The following is a 25542-nucleotide window of genomic DNA, read 5'->3' as shown; positions in this document are numbered from 1 at the left end:
AAAATACATAGTAAGAGAACTAACGATCACTCATAAATAAAGTAGTTTTTATGATAACATTATGCATGTCTCAAAATGAAAACACTTGAATCTATATGTGAAACCCCAGAGATGAGAATCTTTTGGGGCTATCCTTTAACTTCTTTTAAAATCTAGGTCCAGCTTGAAGCTGAGTCTCAAAGTGTTCATATATTTCCACCCTATAAAAAAACTTATTCTGACTCATCTAGGGTTTGAACCAGCACCTAAGTTTGCCCAGTGCCTTAAAATCAAATAGCTGACAACAGCCAGTTCTGGAGTTCATTGCCTTGTTATAAAGAGTTTAACAATATTCTTTTCTTTAACAAAAATGAAAGAGTTTACTTCTGTCAGTGAAAAAACCTCACAAAACGGCAGATAAGAAGGATCAACCTCGTAATAAAAAAATCGATGGAATGAATTTTACTAGGGCTGCATCTGAAGAGAAAATTGAAAGAATATCTACCAAACACAACACGCAAAACCATGAATAGATGAGTATTGAAACAAATTTTAATTTTTCTATTCCTTATATCATTTCTTTAAAAGGTGTTATATAAGAGTATGTGTATAAATACAAACAGACGGCAAAAAAAATAAAATAAGAGATAGAGTGAACTTAAGAAAAAATTTGTAAATGACTAAGGTGGCTTTCTGCAAATTTTAAAGGAGATTTTATAGGACTATTAAACTTTTTCTTCAATAAAGATCAGCTAATGAAAGTATGTGTATTTCAGATTTGGAGCAGTTAAAAAACCCAAACTGTACAGTTCTGGCATTGAAGTGAAATCACAGGGAATGCCAGTCACCTAGATAATCATTATTGCACAAATCAAACTGAAGTCTCTATGTTAGAAAAATTTTGGCAGATATATACAGGACTTCTGATAAAATAACAAAAGTCATGAAAAAAAAGAAAAAAGGCAAATTTCAGTCAAAGTAGCAACATTTTCCTAGGATAAGATTTAAATATTTTATTTTGCTAAATTACAAATGATTCTTACTGTCTCCTGCTTTAATACATTTTTAAGTTTTAGCTAAGATTCCAAATTTATCATTGTTAAAATGTTACCATGATACCCTTTTATTTTCAAAATAGTCTCCTATTTTAATAAATATTGATCATATCAATGTGATTTTATGAACCGATATTATTTATTCAAAGCAGCAGTTTCCAGAAGAAAAAAGATTTCATTATTTCTATCAACTCTGCTACTGACTGCAACAGAAACTGTGTAGGTCAAAGCAAGGACATTGCTGAGAATGTATGAGTGGTGTGCAAGCAGTATGTCAGAAACTCCAGGAAGTTAAATGAATTGCTGTAAAACATCAACGGCCAAAACCAGACATTTTAGTGCACTGTTATAGTGCACCTGTAAAGAAACCAAAATAATTTCCACAGAGTTTACTAGGTGTAATGGAAGACATTATATAAACATTGTTCTACAAGTAAAATGCTATTCATGCTAACAGAATGTCAAATGTTTAGAAAACATTAATGGCATCAGTAGGAAAGCAACAATGACTGTAACAGGCACTTATCCAGTCAATGAAGTGATGACAGATGTAAAGAGAAAATTGGAAAAAAACCCCACATTGCAATTAGTGAGTTAGTATTCTGTCCTGCAAAAGCAATTCCATACTGATACACAGGCGCTTTAAGAGTCCTCTTTTCCAAAAGCAGCACTGCACTACAGAACTGCTGCTCAGACCCACACTGAGAGCAGCATTTTGCCAGGAGGCCCCGCTGCACATTCGTGAGAATCACACTAATTGATCCAACATTATTTGTTGTAGCAGTTTAAGAGAATTTAGATTCTCTCTGGCTTTCATTCCCTCTTGCCCCCAGGCCTAGCAATACAGATGAGTGATTTCCTTCCGTCATACATAAAGATTTGGAGACACAACATTAATTACCGTCCTGACAGTTTCCAATTTGATGACCAAAAACTGAATCAAATTAAAAAAAAAAAGTGTAGGAATGATTGAATTGAAAGATTTTGATGAATCTCTGAGCATTTTCTTTTTTCCCTCCAGATTTTCTGACACTTTTCCAGAGCTGAACTTCTCCTCACATATTAACCACAGCATTACAGAATTATAACTTTTCCTACTGGTAAATTAAATGCATTTATTTCACTGCACAAATAACTAGAAACAAACTTCCTCAGTGGAAGGAGCAAGTTCTAAATATAAGAAGTGGATAGAAAAGCTGATCCTACACTGCCTTGTTTCCATTTCTTCTAAGTAAAATGTCACATTTTGCTCTACCTTACATTTGTATTGGTCCCCACTCGATGCTATCTCACTTAAGGGGCTTTTCAGATGATTAATCCTGAAGTAACAAAATGTCAGATGGCTTTTATCAAGTCTTTTCCTCCTCTGAACGGGAAAAATGTGATACTACTGGCCCTGGAGAGCCAAGCAGGTCATTGTGAGGACAGAACTGATTCATTATCTTTACTTTACACGCATTTAACCAAAAAAGGTGAGAGAAGCTAAACAAAATGGTTTTCTGCCTGAGACAGCTGACAGGGTAGGAAAACAACAGACAGTAAACCTTGCTCAGTTGGCTCCTTCTAAACAGAAGTAACGGTCTTGCTTTCCTTGTTCTCCTGGAAAGATTTTGAAATAATTAGCAAACATCAATTAGTTATCCAGGCATGTCCACAATAAAATAGAAATCTGTGTGAACTCTGGGATAAACAGAAGCAGGAAATAGATGTGGATTTGGTTCCCTTCATTTAATCAGAATTAAATTCAAAGAAATTAAAGCACTTGGTGACAGTCACAGAAGTGGTGGGATTTCTCTCCAGATTCATGTTTACTCACAGGTAGATTGTCTAAAAATAGGAGTCTGTAGCCATTTGGCCTGCTATAGAATATCTCTGAGGGTATCTGAATGGGGTTGACAGATGTGACACAAGACCTGCATGAAACTTGTGCCTTCTGGAGCAGATCCTGAGAAGCCAATCATGTCCCATGTTGTTTCAAAGGGTGCCAGACACCTTAGCACAGATAAGTAACACACATACTTAAACTTAGTCATTCATAAAATGGCTTTCTATATGAGCTAGATGGAGAAGCATCAGTTCTAGACAAGGGATATACACTCACTGTAGTCAATGGACAGGAAAGGGGAATTCAGCCTATTCTAAATTACTGGCTCATCTGAATTACTCTCTAGGCTTCAGTGACTGCGCAGATCAGACCTTTATGGATACTTGGAGAGCTCTGAATGCATTCTAAACTATTCTTAGTTGTCTTATAAATATTCTATTCAGAGTTTTTCCCTGGAAAAAGCTTATCCTTTTATTCTGTAATGCCAGGACTCATTTTTCACCCACTGAGCAATAAACTGATTATTTGGGGATTTCATAAATATACCAAATATAACAAAAGACAGTCTTCCTTTTACAGGAAGTAACTAAATACACGAATTTTGGTTCTGATTATGAGGTTACTTCACCACAGAACAAGCCAGTTACTGTCTTTGCTGTATCCAAGGTCTGGAACAACAGGGTAATATTTGGCTTCCTTACATCCCATTTTGTTAGGAATACCTTGAACTGAGCAAGAAGAACCAGTAATTCCAAATTACTGCTGAAAAATAAAAAGTTGGGAGTGGAAAATACCCAAAGGCTGAACAAAAGAATGACAGTACATATAATTTTGAAAGACTCAAAAAGCAGGTCAGTAAGCTTTAGAGTGGGAGACAGGAAGCTTAATGTATGTTTTCATAGCAAAATAATCTCTTGTAAATGCAGGACAAGCCAAAATCATAGAAAAGTAATCTGCAGCAAAGCAGGGAGTGAAAGAACATGATTCAGTGGAAAGAAAAACATTTGCAGGAAAGAGGAGTCAGGGAATCTTGAAAGGATGCTGACTTCAGCCAAAACTCTTGTGAGTGTTGAGAGGAAACTGATAAAGTAATATCTGTAAGTGTGCTCATTATTTTCTGCAGGTCTGTGCACTTCTCATGTTTAGAAAAGGTACAAAAAACTCTCAAGGGATATACAACAGTCTGTGTGTCTTAGCCCAGTTTGGAGTTCAGCAACAAAACTGAGTGTGAGAGCTCTGTGCTAGTAGCTTTACTAGACCAAGTCTTGTTCTCTAGCTTCAAAGCCAGCTGGCAGAGCACATATCACTTCCACAGAGATAAGCTCTTCTCAGCTCCAAAGTGTTGTAGCCACCAAGCTGCCCTGTTACCAGGCAGCCTGAGGTGGCCCTGGCCAAAGCCATAGAGCAGATCCAGATCAAGCTTTCCTCAAGCCACCCAGCATAACTAGATAACCAGGAGAGTCCAGGGAAGATGCTTATGTTACCAAAATTAAGTTACCAAAGCCTTGGGTGTGGGTGGGTGAAGCAAAGGTTGGTCTGGCACACTGTACCACACACAAACCCCAACTGCACATCCTCAATGATTAGTGTTAACTCCTGCTGAAGCCTGCTGGGGCTCATGTTCAGGGCATCTACCTGTTCATGTTAATTTATTCTGCTCATTTCCCTTTTTATCTTCCACTTTCCTCCCTCTTAGTGTTTTCAATATTTTATCTGACATTTTAAAAAGATACTTAAAAATAATATCTGGCATTCTTAATTTCTTCTTATTCTCTATTTCACAGTCAAACTCAGCCAACTTCATATTTTATATACCCAAGCAGACAAGCAGAGACTTTCAAGACCATCTAAAGCACTTTCATACATTTTATTACTGGTCATTCTTTCTCATAGATATAAAAAACTGCACTTAATGTAAAATAGTATTACACAGGACAAGTAAATTCAATTTAAATGTCAATGACTTTGTCTCCAGATTTACAAAATGGATAAAGAACCCATGATTCTGAATATTTGCAGACACCATTGTATTTCAAATATAATGACACTCTAGTCCTCTGTAGTTTACCTGCAGTGAGATTGTCAGTGCAGATTATCCAGATCATGAAGTAACCGCCCGCACCTCAAAGTGCCTCTGCTTAAAGCACAATACTACATAAACAGAGCTACACTTCTTGAGACCTGTACTCCTCTCTAGTCCAGGACAGACAGGATGAAATCTACTGGATTCAAGTTACTTTTATGCAAAGCTACTGTTATGCATATCTACTTCTACAAAAAGTTCTTTGTCTCCAGAATAAAAGGTCAGGGAAACAATACAAAACAGTGCAATAGCATTGCTGATTACACTGAGTAAACTAAGGTTCAAGTAGAGGTATGAATTCTACTTTGTATTGGGTTTGTGTGGCAAGGTTTGCATAGCGGGGGGCTACAGGAGTGGCTTCTGTGATAAGCTACTAGAAGCTTCCCCCATGTCCAATAGAACCTATTCCAACCAGCTCCAAGATGGACCTGTCACTAGCCAAGGCCGAGCTCATCAGCAACCCTGGTAGCACTTTTGGGGTGACAGAGTTCAGAAGCAGGAAGACAAAAACATGCACAATTGTAGCTGGAGAAAGGAGTGAGAGTATGTGAGAGAAACAGCCCTGCAGACTCCCAGGTCTGTGAAGCAGGAGGGGAGGAGGTGCTCCAGGCAATGGAGCAGAAGTTACCCTGCAGCCAGTGGTGCAGACCATGGTGAGGTAGCCATGCCTCTGCAGGCCATGGAGGTCCATGTTGGAGCAGATACCCACCTGCAGCCATTAAATTTCTACTATAGCTATGACAAACCATGGGTATTTACCAGTCTTGCAGTAACTGGTGCTTCAGCTGTTCTGTGTTTGATAACATAAACCCTGTGAGCAAATGAAGAATCAAAAGCAGAGATAGACTTAAACATTCTCATAAAACTTCAAACACTGCAGTGAAAATCTATACCTTTTTTCTTTAACACTTTCTGTTCATTTCCTTTTTATTTATTCATTGTGATAGAAAAATAAAGAGCTTAGTCCTTTTCATTTAGAGAAATTTGAATGTATTAGAATTTGCTGTCCCTATATAGGTTCTATATGCACATGGAATAATATGTTTAGAAACCAAAGGAAATAGGTCTTTTAAAAATAATCTGTCATCCTGTAATATTCTCCATGGTGTTTTGATTCAAACTCAGTTCTTTCTGATCTTTCTCATTATTCACTGCTGAACTGTTTAATGCCAGAGTTGCAGGCCAACTGGCAGGAAGAACACAGGGAGAGTATTATTTCCCTGCAACATGAAGTTAGATGTCCCACTTTCACCATTCTCTTTTACACCCAAGACAAATCCTAAACTCTGTCACAATGGCCCACATTGATGAAAATGACAAAAAGACAGCAAATGAAAGGTTTCTTGCAAGGTGTATTACGAAAATTAAGTGCTACTTTTTAGCCTTTCGGAATCTTTGCATTACCTCTTTTTTTGTACAGTTAGAGATATTTTTTAAGGAGGCAGAGTGGATTCTCAGTTCCACTGAAGTATATGGTAAAATTCTACATAAAGTTGCCAGGGGCAATACTCCTTGCTTACTGCTTTTTCTATCAAAACTTTCAAATTAACTTTTTGTTAACCAAGACCACTGGCTTCATCAGGAACAGCTTTCTAGAGTTCCCCAGTGAAAGCAGGGTTCCTTTACAGAGATAAGAGAAAAAGTATATGCATACTTGGAAGCTCCACACCAATGTTAGATAAAATCTGCTTTTGATTAAATAAACAAATAACATCTGCTGAAATTTTAGACAAGACATGACAAACTGCAAGACAAAATGCATATATTTGATGATTTGCATCAGGCCTATGTAAGCATTACCCTATCAGCAGTTCTGAAAATAAGGGTCAAATTCAGATGTAAAATTAAGGATCACAACCAGAATGGGAATTTTCATCAGGAGCCTAAAGTCCACTGCTAAGTATGTTAAGCTTGGCTTGCATCTCAGAGATGGTTTTCCAGTGAAGCTTTCATTCTCCAGACTCTTTCATAGAGTCATAGAATAGCTAGGGTTGGAAAGGACCCTAAGATCATCAAGTTCCAACTCCCCTGCCATGGGCAGGGACACCTCACACTAAACCATGTCACCCAAGGCTCTGTCCGACCTGGCCTTGAACACTGCCAGGGAGGAAGCATTCACAACTTCCCTGGGCAACCTGTGCCAGTGCCTCACCACCCTCACAATAAAGAACTTTTTCCTTATATCTAACCTGAACTTCCCCTGCTTAAGTTCAAACCCGTTATCCTTTGTCCTGTCGCTACAGTCCCTGATGAAGAGTCCCTCTATGGGCTGCTATGAGGTTTAGAACTGCACACAGTACTCCAAGTGGGGTCTCATGAGAGCAGAGTAGAGGGGCAGGATCACCTCCTTGGACCTGCTGGTCATACTATTTTCAATGCAACTCAGTACATAGTTGGCTTCCTGGGCTGCAAGAGCACACTGCTGGCTCATATTCAGTTTCTTGTCTATCTTTACAATCCTTTTCTCCAGATCTTTAGTTCTAAGTTTTCTACTTTAGAACATTTGATTTAATATATTTGGGATGCAAGTCATCTTCTTTACTGATTCACCCAGTTCCCTCCTCCCTAAGTAACTGAAAAGTAGTACCTTCACAAAAGCTTCCTCTTCTACCCACCATCTAACACTAAATATCAATTTTCTCCTCTTTGTTACACTAAAAAGAAAAATAGATTCATATAATCCTATCTTTCTTGAATTATATATCACTGTTTTTCAGAGGTTTTGCATGTATGTGAAAGGTGATGTCTCTATTTTTCTCTTTTGTTCCCAATGTACATATCCAATGAACACAAAGATGAGTGGTACTGGCATATTTGTCTTGTTCTATCAAGTTACAGTTACTGGTACAAGTCTTCTTTTGTCTATAGGATACCGACATATGTTATAATTGTTGTTCCATCATTGCCCTCAAAAGTGAACATCTGCTCCTACCCTATCATCACAGTTTTAATTTTCTTGTAGCTCCTGTTTCCTTGAAAAGCAATCCAAATGAGACAGACCTTGTCTTTTACTTTTCTCCAGTTTTTGAACAGCTTCCAGGCTTTCGCCAGAGCAAAGTGAATACCTCGAGCTCCCACCAGTATTCATTTAAGTGAAAAACTGAATTCTCTTTAGCTGTGCTTGTGCCTATAAGCAGATGGAGTGAGGTGAGATTCTAACTTGCTCAGAGGCATAAACACAGCAACAGCAAATTGAATTTGCTGTTCAAGTGTTGGGGGTCACTGTATTCAGACAGCAGTCACAGCCACTCTGCAAACTGCATTGAGCGTGGGAGTCACAGGATTTGCTTCAGTGTTAAGTGTTCTCCCACTGGCTCACAGGCACTGTGCTCTCACAGCAGTTCCCAACTGTGATGAAGAGCCCCCCGTTCACTCATTCCACACCAATTCATGTCTGTGATTTGCACACTTATAAAAAATTTTTGTCTGTACCTTTATTCCAGGATAAATTTTACCCTTTGAAAGCACCAAAAGCAGGAACAAAAATAAAGTATTCCCCACAGCACATACCTCAATTCAGTGGTTCAGAGTGTTCACAGGTACATGAAATAATGCTTTTGCATTGGTTTGCAGTTGGTCTCAATGATCATAAAGGTCTTTTCCAACCTAAATAATTCTATGATTTTATTGTCAAAAAAATTTTGTGGTGAGACTTCAGAACCAATGCACACTCATCTTTGCCCTTCCAGCATTTGTCCTCACCTGATAAACATAGAAGATACTGCACTCATGACACAAAAATCCCATAGTCTTTAGCAGAATGAGTTACAACTTCAAGCAACATGAAACTGAGTTGAGTCAGAACCAAAATGCTGAACCACATCATCATCAAGCTCTTAAATTTGACAAAAGTTTACCATTTATTAAAATAAATCATAACTTGGGTGAAAACATTCTGATATATTTTGGTGCATCAAATCCACATCTGAATCCCCTTTTCTGTTTTCTGGTCTGACTCTCCAGAATTTAAAACTAGGCCAACTAGGGTTGTCAAATGACATTTTCTCTTTTTGTTACTGTTCACCAGCTTCATCTCCCCTGCTTTGGAGAATGGTTTTGGAAGGAGTCCACGCAAGAACCAAGTCGTCTATGCAAATTTCTGCATCGTAACTTTGAATCATTCTTGCACAATGACTCTCATACACCAGCAACAAAATGAAGCAGCAGTAACAATTTCAACAACGTATATTAATCTTTCTGCTTATTTGAGGATGACAGGTGTCTGTGCTGGGCATGTTTTTTCAATGCTACTTTACATTACACCGTCCACTTTGAAATACACTTTGTTTCTTGCTTTACAGTAAACATTTCATGATACATTCAACAATGGGAGAAACAGTTCCTTTGAATAGTTTGTAATTTTTTTTTTTTTCTGATGGTAAAGACTGAATCAAAAGTGTTTGTATTTTTAAAACAACCTCAGTCCCACCTGAAATCTGGAAGCACGGAGGTCAAGCACTTCATGCTAAATTTCAGGAGCTAGTTGTGTGCTGTTGGGAACAAGGTAAATTACCATCAGATTTTCATGATGCAATTTTTTTGTTTGTTTGTTTGTTTTTTTTAAACAACCTCAGTCATACACAGCAACATTTACAGGAATATCCTCACTACCTTCACTTAAAATGACCTGAAAAATGGTTTTGAACAAAATTTAAAAGCTGGGTTAAACCTGTTATTTTTAGGAAAAAAAAAAAAAGGGTGTATGTGACTCATAAAATTGTAGAACCATAGAATCATTTGGGTTTTAAGGAGCCTTAAAGAACATGTAGTTCCAATCCCTTCTTTCACGGACCCCCCTTTGTCATGGGGAAAGAGCTTGTGTGCCCTTGTGAGGTTGGGAGCTATGCTGGTGGTGGCTTATGCCTCCGGTACGTGTCTCCCATGCCAGACAGGTCTCAACTGAAGGGTCAGACAAAGTGTGTCCATGGGCAGGATGGGTTTACTAGCCTTCGGGCAACCATCCTACAAGAAGGACAACTCTAACTTCAAACCCGGGCAGATGGAGTTTGTCTAGCCCTGTAAGGCCATCCATCAAAGAGAAGGACACTCTAATCAGACCTACAACATGAGGACTTTGCTGTCACTGTCCAAGCTCACTAGGCCCTGGCAGATAAACCTCAGGTGTAAAGGGTGGGGCCAATTCCGTGCATGCTGTGCCTCGCCTAAAAAATACACTGCGCAGGCCGGAAGGGCTTACCCACACTTGCAAAGCCCTGTAGTGGCAGGTGACGGATGAAACAGCAGGTGATACGGTGCACTGGAAGTCGCAGACGCAGCCCTGCATGCAGGCAGCTCAGGACATTGGTCGCTTGAGACTGACCCAGGAGATGACAGTCTTGTTCGGCAGCATCCTGAATGACCAAGCAGCCTTTTTTTCAAGGACAGCACTGCTTGCTCCATATGGAGAGAGGCCTAGAAAAGGTGGCCTAACCAAAGCTCATCTCCCCATCCACCTGGTTTGCTAGCCTTGGCCAACGGGCATCTTCCGTTACGGTCGATTAAAGACAGACAAAGACATACACCTGCCTCCAAAGGTGTGTCCAGATTGACACTCGCATGTTGGAACATCAGAACCATGCTTGATACAGCGAACAGCGGGTGTCCTGAGCATCGTTCTGCCCTAATTGCCCATGTCACGACTTAACATCGATATTGCTGCTCTCAGTGAAGTTCATGAGGAAGCCTTAAAGAACATGGTGCCGGCTATACACCCTTCTGGTCAGGCAAATCCAAAACTGAAAGTCATCTTTCTGGAGTTGGCTTCATGATTAAAAACTCCATCGTCTCTAAACTTGAAAGTTTGCCGATAGGTCATTCCGATCGTATTATGACCGTACGTCTTCCACTACACAACATGATGTTCGTTTCAGCATATATGCTCCAACTCTGCAAGCTGACCCTGCAGAAAAAGAAAAATTCTACTCCGACCTATGTCACCTCACTCAAACGTTTCTTATAGAAGATAAGATCATAATCCTTGGTGACTTCAACGCCTGAGTAGGTAAGAACTTTGAAGCCTGAAAAAGAGTACTAGGCAAGCACAGTATTGGCAGCTGCAATGATAACATTGCCTTTTACTAGAGGTCTGTGCAGAGCAACAGCTTACCATCACCAACACTATTTTCCAGCAGAAAGACAGCCGAAAGACAACCTGGATGCATCCTCAATCTAAACATCGGCACCTTATTGATTATGTCTTAGTGCGCCAGAGAAATATTCATGATGTCTGTCACACCCGAGTGTGCCTAGTGCAGAATGTCAAATAGACCACCACCTTGTGTGTTGCAAACTTAATTTCCACTTCAAGCCCAAACCCAAGAGGTGTGGCATTCCAAGGAGGAGGCTCACTGTTAATAACCTCCAAATAGCTGCACTGAGGGACAGCTTTCAGGCTAACCCTCAAACTAGGCTTGAAGACCAGCTTATAGATTCTTCTCCTGAAGTGCTTTGGCAACATATTAAAAATAGCATCCTGCAGTCCTCTGTAGAATCCATTGGGTTCTCCTTAAAGAAAAACAATGACTGGCTTGATGATAGCAACCAGGAGGTCCAGGAATTGCTGACAAAGAAGAGATCTGCTCATCAAGCACACCTCACTCAGCCACTTTGCCATGTAAGAAAACCAGCCTTTTGTCTTGCATGTAGTAAACTCCAACAGAAACTTCGAGACATCCAGAACAAGTGGTGGCTCAACTTAGCAGAAAAGATTTAATTATGTGCAGATCTGGGCGACTACAGAGGATTTTATAAGGCTCTGAAGGCAGTGTATGGACCCACATTTCAGGTTCAAAGCCCCTTACTTGGTGCAGATGGCCAAACGCTTCTGGCAGATAAAATCTCCATCCTGAATCATTGGTCTGAACATTTTCAAACACTCTTTAGTGCTAACCGTGTAGTCCAAGGCAAAGGAATCCAGCACATTCTACAACATCCGGTGAAAAATGAATTTGATTTAGCCCCTACCATGGGTGAAACTCTTAAGGCTATACAGCAGGTGAAAACTGGCAAGGCAGCTGGGATTGACAGAGTCCCACCTGAAATCTGGAAGCACAGAGGCCAAGCACTTCATGCTAAATTTCATGAGCTAGTTGTGCGCTGTTGGGTACAAGGAAAATTACCATCAGATTTTTGTGATGCAATCATCATCACTCTGTATAAGAAAAAAGGTGTAAAGTCAGACTGCTCAAGCTACCGAGGTATAACTGCTCTCCATTGCTGGAAAAATTCTTGCAAGAATACTATTGAACAGGTTAGTACCCGCTATTGCAGAAGAACTTCTACCTGAAAGTCAGCGTGGTTTCAGAGCAAATAGAAGTACCACAGACATGGTATTTGTTCTCAGACAACTGCAAGAAAAGTGTAGAGAACAGCTTTTGACACTGTGAGCAGAAAAGGCCTGTGGCTGATCTTGGAACGATTAGGTTGTCCCCCCCAAGTTCCTCAAAATGATTATTCTGTTACATGAGGATCAGCAAGACCAAGTCAGATATGGTGATGCACTCTCTGAGCCCTTCCCAATAACCAATGATGTGAAACAAGGTTGCATTCTCGCACCAACTTTATTCACAATCTTCTTCAGCATGATGCTCCAAAGGGCTACTGTCGACCTTGACGAACAAAACGGCATTTATATTAAATATTGGTAGCCTATTCAATCTAAGGCGACTGAAGGCCCACACTAAGACCCTAAATCATCTTGTCCGTGACCTGCTTTTTGCTGATGATGCCGCCTTTGTTGCCCACACAGAGACAGCTCTGCAATATTTAACATCTTGCTTTGCGGAGGCGGCTGAGATTTTTGGGCTGGAAGTCAGCTTGAAGAAGACAGTAGTTCTCTACCAACCTGCACCACAAGAAGATTACCATCATCCCCACATTACCATTGGCGTGTCAGAGCTTAAGTCCGTTCAGCAGTTCAGCTCTCTGGGAAGAATTATTTCCTAGGATGCCATGATCGACAAAGAGATAGACAACAGAATAGCAAAGGCATATAGAGCCTTCAGAAAACTCTATGAAAGAGTCTGGTGCAATAAACACCTGAAGAAAAGTACAAAGATAAGTGTCTATAGAGCCATTGTACTGTCTACTCTTTTATATGGGTCTGAATCATGGGTCATCTACCATCATCACCTGTGACTCCTCGAACGCTTTCATCAGCACTGCCTCTGTATAACTCTAAATATCCATTGGACTGACTATGTGTCAAATGTTACTCTCCTTGAACAGGCAGGGGTCACCAGTATCGAGGCCGTATTGCTGAAATTAGAGCTGCGCTGGGCAGGGCACGTCTCTAGGATGAAGGATCATCGCCTCCCTAAGATCCTTTTTTAGGGTGAACTTGCCACCGGTAGCCGCAAGAGAAGTGCCCCAAAGAAAAGATATAAGGACTCCCTGAAATAATACCTTAGCCTTGGCCATATTGACTACCATCAGTGGTCTATCTTGGCCTCCAATCAGGAGACTTGGAGACACGCCATGCATAATGCCGTTGACTCCTTTGAGAACTGGTGCAGAACTAGTCTCGAGGAGAAAAGGCAATGTAGAAAGAATCACGTCCTGCCTATACCACCAAAGGAGACCTTTCACTGTGCTTTTTTGCAGCCAGATTTGCCTATCTCACATTGGCCTTTTTAGTCATCAGCGTGCTTGTAGTAAGCGTCGGTAAAGCCCTTCCCAAATCTTCTTTCGCAAAGTCAAGCCATGATGAGTTCCAATCCCCCTGACAGGGGCAGGGACACATTCCACTATACCACATTGCACAAGGCCTCATCCAGCCTGGCCTTGAACACTTCCAGGGATGGGGCAACCATAACATCCGCAGGCAACCTGTGTCAGTGCCTCACCACCCTCATAGTGAAGATTTTTTTCCTAATATCTAATGTAACCATTCTTCACAAGTCTGAATATTTCAAGAGAAGTGTATAGAAATGAACATACTTCTGAAGAGAAATGCTTACAAATCCTAAAGAACAGTCATGCAGCACAAATAATCAGAAGGTTGCTGACTAGCAAATTAGAAGTTTTAAAATTACAGAGTAAATTCACTGCTTAAATGCAAAATAACATATTTCAAGAAACTCTTGTGTGACCTTTGAATTTGCTCTCTCATTACACCCTTGCTGCACTGGTTTTCAAACTAATGATGTATTTGCTTTTCCATAAAAAATACCCATACTGAATCAAAGAATAATTTGCAGCATACATAGCTGGCTAGATGAACTTTATTTAGCACAAAGGAGTTAAAAAGTATAAAGGATTTGTTCACGGCATGAAAGCTTTTTTGTTGCCCTTCTGCCCAAAAGAATAGGAGTCAAGAATGTTCAGAGCAAGGGAAAAGTACCTCAGAAAACTATGCCTCAGAGCCTTGATATTTGCACTCAAAAAGCTATTGCATTTTAAAGTGATTTCCATTAAACTAGTGGGGTCTTGGTGCAAATTTCCTACTGGCTGGTGTCAATGTCATGATAAACTGCCCCTTTCCTATCTAGGGATTAGAACTTAATTCTCCCAGGAAGTACAAAGGATGGAAAGGATGGAACTAAGGAGAAGTATCAAAAATACTTAAAACCAAGAAATCAGTATTCAGTGACCAAAAGCAAACATGCACATACAGCTTTCATTGGAGATACAAAATATCTGCAGGAAACCTTCCTGGATTCTCTGCAAGCATTTTGATGGCAGGGTTATGGTGGAGTACCTATATATATTAAAAATGTTTCCAGACTAGCTGTTTAAAAATTTCATTTTTTCTCTGATTTTCTACATGTATAATACCATTCACTGCAATTATTCCAGAAAACATGCAAACTGACTACATGATACAAGCAATATAGAACCAAGTGTTCCCTTACCTTAAAACCAATCACAAAATTATTCTGAATAAATAAAGCTGAAAGTTCTCACAATTCAGAGATCACCATGCATGCCAATAAGGTGTAAGAGTAGCAAACATAAACTACAAAAATTCTCAGGCTCATGAAAAATGCTAAACCATTCTCACAGGTCACTGAATTGTCGTGCACTTCAATTGAAATCTAAAACCCACCACCTGCTTCCTCCTCTGCTTGTCGTTTTCTCTGTGTGCTGTGACAGGCTCTGCTCTTTTATCTCTGAGAGCATTTCCCTTTTCTATGTTCTTTCTACACTTCAGAGGAGTAACTCCCTTCCCTCCCACATTCCCTTTTTACAATGCCAAAGCTTGGTTTACATTAAATAAGGACGAGGAGCATGATTAACCCTGTACTTGCTATAATGCTTGAGCTAACTTGTCCCTGATATCTGACTGAGCAAGAATATGTTCTTGGCTCGAGCAAAAAACTGGACTGAAAGCTTGGAACATGTTTACATGCTTGTTTTTATTTTTTTCAGTATTCATTAAAGAGGCATATTTGGAGAGGTCCTCTTGCAAACCTGGGAACTTTGGGGATTTAAAAGTCATGACAGATTGAAAGAGACCTGAAAATAACAATTGTTGATTGCCTTTATGGCTTACAGCACCTTTAATCCAGGAAAAGTACCTCATGTGTTGAGAGCAATCACTTTATCCAGCAGTGAAATGTATTTGTTTTGAGAGCAAAATGTAGCTAGAGTATATTCTGAGTTTTTCTGGTCCAGTTTATAGTCTAGTTAGCGACCTGGGGAGCCCAGACTTTTGAAGAAGGGGGGGAGATCAGTGTACTGTGTACCAAAGTGACCTGCCTTCCCTTGTTCTTTAACAAATTTGATGCAAGATTTCTGTGCTTTGTGCTGGAAGTCAGCCTAGTTTGACTTGTCTGATAACCAGAATAAATACAAAACTGTTTTATCCCGCTGGCCTTTTTCCCCTCAGTAATCTTCAAAGGTTAAATCCCTCTCCCACTGGAAGTGTGGTGAGCTCTGATTCAAAGGATGAGCCTTAAAACTACTGGAGCTGGATTCACCAACTGATGAGATCTAACTGTAATGTGACAACGGCGTGTATGTAACACATCGATTCATGCATGACTCAGGCTGTCCCTTAGTGCAAGTGACCAGTTGCTTAGGAAAACAGGACAACTCTGTCTAGAGACAAAGGACTGTGGTTCCATGTTTAATTAAATATAAGTAATTGTTTTCACGTTTCAAAATGTACTATAAACATTTGAAAACAAATATTTGCACTTAGTGAAAGTTACATTGAGATCTATGTTACAGTTATCTCAGTGGTTTTGGTCCTCAGCTAGATACACCCCTAAAATTTACAATAACCAGAAGTACCAAGAGTGCTCCTCACTTTAAGAGGACAGTAATGTATTGTGTAGGGAGGTGTACCCTACAACCAACCAGGAAAATAAACACCCAAACTGTAATTTCAAAGAGAAACCACAGAACAATGAAAAACAAATAAATAAAAGAAGGTATAATTCAGTAAACAATCTGTGTTTATTGCAGAATTCTTTTACGTTTGTGTCATCCTGTCGTGTCGTTTCCCCCCCCCCCCTCCCCCCCCCAGTTCCTTATTTTCTAATGTCTGATTATACAGGTGTGAAAGACAGGGACAATTGGAAAAGCTGCATGAAAACTGCTGGAGAGAAATCTTGCACTTCCTAATAACCTGGTTTAGATGCTGCACCACACTGAATGACAGAAAAGTATATAAGAATTTCTTTTTGCACCCACAAGTTACTAAGAAAAGCCTTGCATCAAAAAATACTAATATTTAGATAATGTTATATTTGCTATTCAAAAAAATAAGCATTTTGAAGGTAGTATTAACTGCTAATAGAATAATAGGCATCTTTTATTATGGCATAATCATGTGACAATGCTCTCAGTTTTAGCAACAGGAAACAATGATGTAGTATAATCTGCTGCACCAAGATCTTTTAAATGTTAGACATCACAGGTCCATATGACTTATGGGAGAACATGATGACAACCAACAAACCAGTTCTCCTAATTACCAGTGCAACCTTAGTCAACCAACTTGCCATGCTTAAACCATGCTTATACAGTTTTATTACATACTGCTCTACAGTTTTCCTTTCTGTCACCGAACTTAATACATGATGAACAGATGTGATTTTGAAGAACTCGGACAAATTTGTATTGTCTTGATATTGCATAAATTATTTTTTCCTGTGATGGGGACAGCCGAAGCTCTTCACTTGACATCATTAAACATGGCAATTCTGGACCACATCTGACTTTGTTGTCTATGTCTTCCACTGGTTGGTGGTGGAGAAGATCCTTGTGTATTCTGTCTTCCTCTGGAAGTTATTTTTCCACTAAAAGCAATTATAATCTATTTTCTCTCTCAGCAAGCCTTGAACTACATAGAAAGAAAAACATGGTGGTTTTCCCTCTTGCCCTAGGTATCTGCCTTTGGATTTCAAGAGTGCTTAAAATGTGAAAGAGTGATCACTTTAACCCTTCCCATCTTTCCCCTGACCAATGACACAACGAAAGATTCAGAAGATTTGTCTACAAAACTGAGTCCTTACCAAGAAAGCTCTCTGAGTAAAATGACTCAATCAAAGTATTTTTGTCACCTTGGATGTAACTGCAGTAACCGAGAAACTTTGTAGTTTATGTAATGCAGGTCCTGGAGGTGATAAAGCTTTATCAACTACATCACTGTTTTTCTGATACACAGCATCTTGTAATAAAGTGTCTTGTTTTTTAACAGCAGCAACACTTCTCTCACATGAGCAGGCAGCTGCACTGACTGGGTGACAGTATCATCATACAAAGGACTCTATCTTGAGTTTATTTGGAAAAAAAAGAATAATCTTTAATAATCTTTATGATGCATTTTTGAAACAGAGTACCTCAGTTTGATCCTTATAAATCTAAATAAGCTTTTACTTTGTTTCATTTTACTCTCAATTCCAAAAAATGCATGGGTAAATCTTGAGAAATTTTGAGTCAATGACCTGACCTGGCTCTTTAAAACTGTACAAGAAGGAAATCAAGACCAATGACATTGTGCAATATTATCAGTATCCTAATTGAGATCAGTACCTGCATCTTTGTGTTTTCAATTTTCTTCACATTTTAGTTCATACAGGTTTATAAGCTGAATTCTCAGATGGCATAAATCTGCACTGATTTCTGTCTGGCTTCAATTATAACAGATCCTGCTGTGTGTTCATCCTGCAGCTGTGCTCATTCTCTCCTATGGAACTATCATGTAGAGCATGTGTGGGTTCCTTTTTCTTGAAATGAAGTATGATCTATAATTAAGAAGGAAAGATAACAGATTTGAGGATAATGTATTTCACATAGAACTGCGTGTGAATTTGTGGGGTTGAATCTTCTATTTCATAATCATCGAATCATGCAACCATTTATGTTGGAAAAGATCCTTAAAATCCCTGAGGTCAACTGTAAACCTAGCACTGCCAAATCTACTACTAAACCATGTCCCTAAACTCTACACCTATATGTCTTTTAAATACCTTCAGAGCCGGTGAGTCAACCACTTCCTTGGCATCCTGTTCCAGTGCTTTACAACCCTGTTGGTGAAAAAAGTTTTCAAATATCCATCCAAAACCTTCCCTGGCACAACTTGAAACCATTTTCTCTCATCCTACCACTTGTTACTTGGGAAAAGAGACCAACATGCACCACATTGCAACCTCCTTTCAGGTGGTTGTATAGAGCAATGAGGTCTCCCCTGACCCTCCTTTTCTCCAGTTCCCTCAGCCACTCCTTGTAAGACTTGTTCTTTAGACCCTTCACCAGCTTCGTTGCTCTTCTTTGGAATTGCTCCAGCACCTCAGTAATGTAAGTTACTTCATATTTTTAAAGGGGTAAGTGCATCAAAATCCCGCTTCAGAAACCATGATATTCAGAATTTGGGTCTTGCTGCCTGGCTGAGTTCTGAATCGACCATCAGTATGCAGAATGTTCAGTTAGGACAAAGGCAGAATCAACCACCTGCAGTCCCACAGAGCACTGGCTCCTTGCAAGAGAGACATTCCCCTATGCAATGTGTTACTTTTGGGACTGTACACCATTTACAATTTAGAGCTGCCTTGACCAGTCATAGCTGCAGGAATCTGGAAGCAGCAGAAGCTTTTGTACTAAAAGATCCAAAGCAAAGGAGCTAACTAAAGGATATTGCAGCCCTTTGGTTTCCATAGTGCAGACAACAAAGCTTTTGGGCTGATGCCCAGTACTATATATGGGAAAAATGGCTAAACTGCTCTTCACAAACAAAACCTCTCTTAGCATAATTCATCTGTTACTGCGCTTCTAAATTATTCATTTTTTTATTAATGAAAATATGCTAATTAAAAATTGCTGTTAAAAAAGTATAAATGTATTTCATTGCTTAAAGTAATTAGACTAAGTTATTACTTAACATTATGATTTAAAATTAAACAATTTCTTTGATAGCAGTAAGAGTAAGGGTAAGATGCCTAATATGCTTGATATAAACTGCTTAGCCTAACAATAGTCCTTTTTATACTGTTTACATAGGATATATATATGTGCTTCGCAGAATCTTAACATGGTTACTAGTATTTTTGAAGCTTACATTTTGCTTTATTCATTCACCTTTTGGCTTACTCTTGAAAGAAGTATGGCACACTAGACTTAATTCAGGCAAGCAATTAGACAGACACCTGACTTCTAGCTTTACAGTGATATATTGATTCCTTCCATGGCTGCATTTACAAATTTTTTCCACTCTTTGCTGGACCATAGCCATGTGGTACAGGAAGTTCTCTGTTACTCAAAACAATGAATTTTTTTCTCATTCCTTCCAGCAAAACCTTTTTTTTTAGGACTTTTTCCTGAAGAAAACCATATGCATCACACTGTGCATCTGTGTCTTTGATAGGTCCAGATGAAGGGCCCAATCTTATCCTCACTGAGGTGTGCCAACTGCTCTGGTGCTCTGGTTAAAGTCCTTTATTTCTTTTTCCCTCCTTCATCTACTTCCTAGAAAACTAATGCTGTTATGTAAACACAAAGTCAGACACTTTAATTCTCTGTTCTGGTTTGAATGCTTTTATCATTTCTGGCTTTACTTATCACTGATAGAATCATTTGCAATGTCTATGTCTTTCAAGCTCATAGACTTTGTCTAAGTACTCCCACTGTTGTGAGAACAGAAATTTATTGCCGTCAGGTCAGTCTGGTGTGCAGATGAGAGACTTTCTGTGAAAATCAGGGTAAGCAGAAATATAATGTAGAAGAGCAATGACAGGGTGATATAGATAATTCCTAGATGAGGCATGGAAAATAATTATTATAGTAATAACCAAAATCAGAAAGGTTCTCTCATTAGTTACACTGTTCAAGAATAGCTCCTTTATTGTTAGCTCTGTGTTTTCCATAAGGTTAGTTTAAGTTTTCTGTCAAACTCATTCTTAGGACTTTTCATGCTGGGAGAGGGCAGTCTCTAAGAGTAAAACCTGTTATAAGAAAGTCAATAGAAGTATCACTTCAGCTGCTTGTCTAGTCACCTAGTTATGTTTTAGAGTACAGCTACTGCTGAGGATAGTCAAACATCAGCACGAAGAGCTCTGGGTCATAAAAGTCAGCAACAGCCTGAGTAAGCTGAAAAGCATCAGAAAACAGAAAGTTTTTTTCAGGAGTTTTCAGCTGTGACCTGTGGCTGTGTTATTCTGCAAGCGGAAGGCTAGGACAGAGGAAGCATAAGGGTTTTCCTTGATTTTCGACAGATGGCCTGTGAAATATAATCCTGTAGGGAGCAGAGGGGCCCCTGAAGATCCTGGTTAAAGAAAAAAGGCATGATTGATGTGTTGAACTTACTTTGGAAGAAGAAATCTTGGCAAAATAGAATTTGAATTGTGTTGTTAGAGTTTTACAGTTGTCTACCCAGATTTAGTATATTGCCTTATGCTCTTGCACTCCATGGATTACCAGTCCATAGGTCTGAGACATCATCAGGATTATTGCCAGCGGCCAGGAAGGAAGAACTAATTGGTTTTCTAAAAAAACTGTCCTGAATTACTAATTTACGCACCAGTAAGCAAGGTGCTAGATAGTCTAAGTGTTAAGGCGTCTCACCAGCTCAGTTAGTGAGTAAACAAAATGTTATATTCCAGTCTGAGTATCAGAGGCAATGCAGCAGAATTTTCATGCACCATCACTATCTTTGGGCAGTCAGTCAGATCCCAGCAACCCACTGCAAACTATCCATGACTTGGCTGCTGGCTCTCTGTTAGAAAGACATATCATCACTTCTTGCATAATTATTCTCTTAAGATTATTTCTGCACTGCTTGGTGTGAACAACATTCATAAGTTTGCACCTGTTGATTTGTGGCAATAGAGTCTGATTTTCTCAAGAAATTCAATGCAATTCTGCCAGCACTACGATGTCAGAACAAGTGAAAAACCTGAATAGACACATTTGTCAAACACATTAGGTGTCCAAGATGAAATGAGTGAATAAATGAAAGCCATTTTTCTAGTGAGCAGCTGCCCTCATTATCATAGAATCATAGAATAGTTTGGGTTGGAAAAGATCTTAAGATCATCTAGTTACAACCCCCCTGCCATGGGCAGGGATGCCTTACAGTAGACCATTTAGTAATGCTGCATTTGTAATTGTAATGCAACATTTAGGAATGTTGCATTACTAAAGATCCTGTTAAGATTAAAGCTGTGCTGTCAGGTTCTTTTTTTTTTTTTTTTGCTTCTGTTAAAGAAAATAAAAATCAATCTAACAGCATTTAATTTAAAATAAGACAGCCGAAAATACTTTCTATGAGACAAATACCTAATAAAAAATAATTTTGCTTCCCCTGAACTCCAATGTTTGCTTGAATGTAAGAATCTGGCATGTAATTTTTAAAAATAAAGGAAAACACTAAATAATAACAATAAATTACATTTCATTTGGAAAATCAAAAAGTTATGATCTTATTACATGTAAAAAAAATAAATCATTATTTTCAGTTCACATTAAAGCAATTGAGGGGGACCACCAAACCTTTCTGAAACAGCTTGACACTGCACAGCCAAAGGATTCAGTGAAAAAGATGCCAGTTCAGAATGTCAAGCAGATTATATCACCTGCCAAAGCATCTGTGCAAGAAACAGAGTTTCTGTGAATGTGCTTAGTTGCAGATGGTGTCATCTGCTGATCTCAAAAAATAAAATTAGTTTTAAAGGTAAAATATTAATATTCTCTAACAGTGTAAATATTTCTCATTTCCATGAAGAGTCAAATGAGAATGAAATTTATATTAGACCAAAATAAGTAGGCAAAATTTTCAAGGATAACTATAAAGCCAACAATGGCAATACCCATGTAGCTAATGAGGAAGCACACCTAAAAGATGGATGACACTGCTTTTCCACACTGACTTCCTATGAACCATACAGAAAGCTGACCTTGCTCTACAGAAATGAAATATGTTTGTCATTTATTAAATGTAGCAATGAGCAGAGAAAATTCATATGAAATTTATATATAATGGTAGGCATTAGTAAGGGTCATATTCTTAGCAGGAATAAATTGGCAGATTATTAAAGCTACACAAAAAAAGTGTTTTGATAGAAGTGTAGAACTTTATTTTGGGTTGCGATAAATAGTGATAGTGGAATGATGAAAGATGATATACATATACTCCCCTAGTCACCCAAACCACTTTAATCCCAAATACATCCACTCTCTCCTTTGCATGCAATCATTCTGCAGCTTTTCCACACATTCACACATTTATTTGCTTACTGACAAAGAAGCAGAGAAAACATTGAAATTTTCCTTAATCTTCCTTTGAATTTGGAGTCTCCTGAAACCTGAAGCTCAGAGCTTCAAGCTGAAAAAGAAATTCATAGCGTGTGCTATCAAAACTACTGAATGTCTCTGAGGTCCCACAAAATGTTCCAGCATTTTGGGTGTAATTTACCTTTTAACATATACTTTAAAAAACAGTGTTGGTGTGTATCTTTCCATGACAACATTAAATAGATTCTGGAGCCAGTAAAATGCCTATTGAAGATTGTTTCACCCAGCTGTGTCTATATCTGTATGATTTATAGAAATTTTAGAGACACTGAGTTATTATGACCAGATTTATTTTTGTGTTTCTAAACAAAATGCAGAAAATATTTTTCATAAATAAAATAGATTTAAAAAAGATATCTTATTTCTATTTAGCTATTTATTTTTTATTTCTGTTAGGTTTTTATAATGTATTAAAATTAACATCATAGTATGATTTAAGTTTGAAGGGATGTCTCGAAGTCAAATGTCCTGCTTAGAACAGGTCAGCTTCAAAGTTAAATGGAGAGAGTGTGGTCCTGTCGAGTCTGAAAAATCCTAAAAGGCAGAGACCGTACTGTCTCTGTGATCATCCTGATGCATATTTGTATATATTGAGTTGGAATTTCACTCATTTCGTGACCAAAGGCTGTATTTTTTTGTTGTGCTCCTCAGCTGAAAATCCACCTCTAGGTCTGAAGAATTGCTGTGGGTAAAATGACTACTCCAGCACTGGGGAAGCTGGAACTATTCAACCTGCCTTAGCAATAACTATAAGGGGCATCCAACAGGGCTGTATCATAGCATCGAAGCCTGCACATTCTGCTAGCTGTCACACTCTGTGGCTGTCGTTCCTTCCATAACCAATGATTCTCTGTCCAGAGTTATGGAAAGAATCTGAAAATTCTCTACTGGAGTAGCTCTCTGAAATACATCTAAATTGACATGTAGCCAATTTAACTAAAAAAGGTATCAGCAAGAGATGTGCACATTGCTCCTTTCCACCATGTCATAGGGCAATAATTTTAGGTTTTTTTTTGGGGGGGGGGGGGGGGGGAAATAACCAGTCCATCAGGTTCATTGCAGGGACAGACCAATTTGTTCTTCCTCAATTCAAAAAAAAACAAATTACTATATATTTTTATTAACAGAAGATTGCAAAAAAATATATTATATCCATTATGCCTTGGGCTGCTTTTGACTGCAAAAGCAAAATCATGTTCAAGTCAAACAAAATTCAGAGCAAGCTACAAACACAAACCATTCTAGCCCATGAATACCAAGGAAGTTACATTCTCAGACAAATGTTTTGGCTGCCTGCCTCCTCCAGTGTTTTGAATTACTTCACCATTTTGCTCTTGTTCACATTTATAGCTCAGTGTTTTAAAGTAAAGACTGGCATAATTGCCTTCTTTCTATTACCCTGGTGCCTTTATCTCTCCTCAGGAGATTTTCCTTACTCCTTGCCTATTCAGAGTCCAGTCCAGGAAACCAGCGAGATTGTGTTTCATACAGTCAGATGCAAATATGCTGAACACTGAGTATAGGCTCAAGCACTTTCCTAAATTGCAGGCAACGTTTTCCATATAAACTGCACTGTTCTCTCAAATGGGATACGCACTGCAGATTTCTCAGAGCCTGGCTACCTGCTCATCTGAGCAGTACAAAATAGATGGCATTTGCCTGACCTTCATCCCTTCGTCACGCTTCAGCATGCCATGATTCAGCCTACAAGACAGCGTGAATGCTGATATCACCAATGTGAAAGCTGGTTCTTTCCTGAAGTGGTGGGTGAGCAGGGAATGACGTCTTGCACAGGTTGCATCTGTACTGCACAGTTCACCACAGTGCAGAAACGCTGTAGCTAGCTCTCAGCAAACCTGGCTCAAGACCAGGTCCCTCAGCGCAACCTCTAAGCAGATTAATTCGCCTCTTTTATAGCTTCTCTTCTTGTTTAAGGGTTAAAGTGCAATAAAAGCCAAGCTGCATTTAAAAGCCTGCTTAGATTTCACAGGTCCCTTAAGAGTGTTCGGAATATTAAAAATAAAGGTGTTCTAGTAATGTTAGAACTCTGGGGGGTTTAATTTCTCTTTATCCATTGTTGTAGCAATCTTCTGAGGACAACCTGCATTCAGCAATACGACATGAATTCACTCCTTTGTCTAAAGAGATGCTGCAAACCAAGTAAGTGTTTTATTTTGAATATCATTTTTCGAATCCATCAATTTTTTATTCTGAGTTAAACATCCTAGTAGTGAGCTGAAACTTGAACAAGTGCCATGAGCAGTTACCACAACCCTTGACCACCGACTGTGCTGTAAGATCACTTTTCTGTAGAAATAAGGCTATATATACTATACTAATAGGCAACAGAGTCTGTGCAGGGACACAGACGCATCTACCCTGTTAGCACAGATCCTGGCAGAATTTTGGATGTAAACCAAATAATACTGTCCTACACAGTCCTGAAGCATGGTTCAGGGATAAGCATGCTCAAAGGACTGCTCTTAATAGACAGTTTGGATGTAGTTACCTTGTTTTGAGAGTTAAGAGAGTTTAGCTGTATAAATGTGAGTTGTGTTGTATCATTTGTCCTCAGGGACAGAGAATAGTTTGTCGTCCATTTTATTTACTAGTATAGACATAGCTTTTAGAAAAACACCAAACTTTGCAATAACCTTTTTATTTGTATTGTGGTTCCAATAAATCTCTTTTTCTCTCCACTGCATTGTTATTTTTTACTGCAAAGCCATTAAGCTGAACAATACTTTAATAATGACTATCAAAACCAGAATCACAAAGGGAATAAAAAGAACCCAAACATTGAATTTTTCTCATAAATTGCCTCTATGACATGCTTAAAAGTTACTAAAAGTCAGTAATCCCAAGAG

The sequence above is a fragment of the Pezoporus flaviventris genome, unplaced genomic scaffold (assembly GCF_033815535.1).
Source record: "Pezoporus flaviventris isolate CSIRO_AGI_PZ_B2104156 unplaced genomic scaffold, CSIRO_AGI_Pfla_v1 ptg000031l, whole genome shotgun sequence".
NCBI lineage: Eukaryota > Metazoa > Chordata > Aves > Psittaciformes > Psittacidae > Pezoporus > Pezoporus flaviventris.
The sequence above is the reverse complement of the archived record's forward strand: the minus strand, read 5'-3'. Positions refer to the sequence as shown.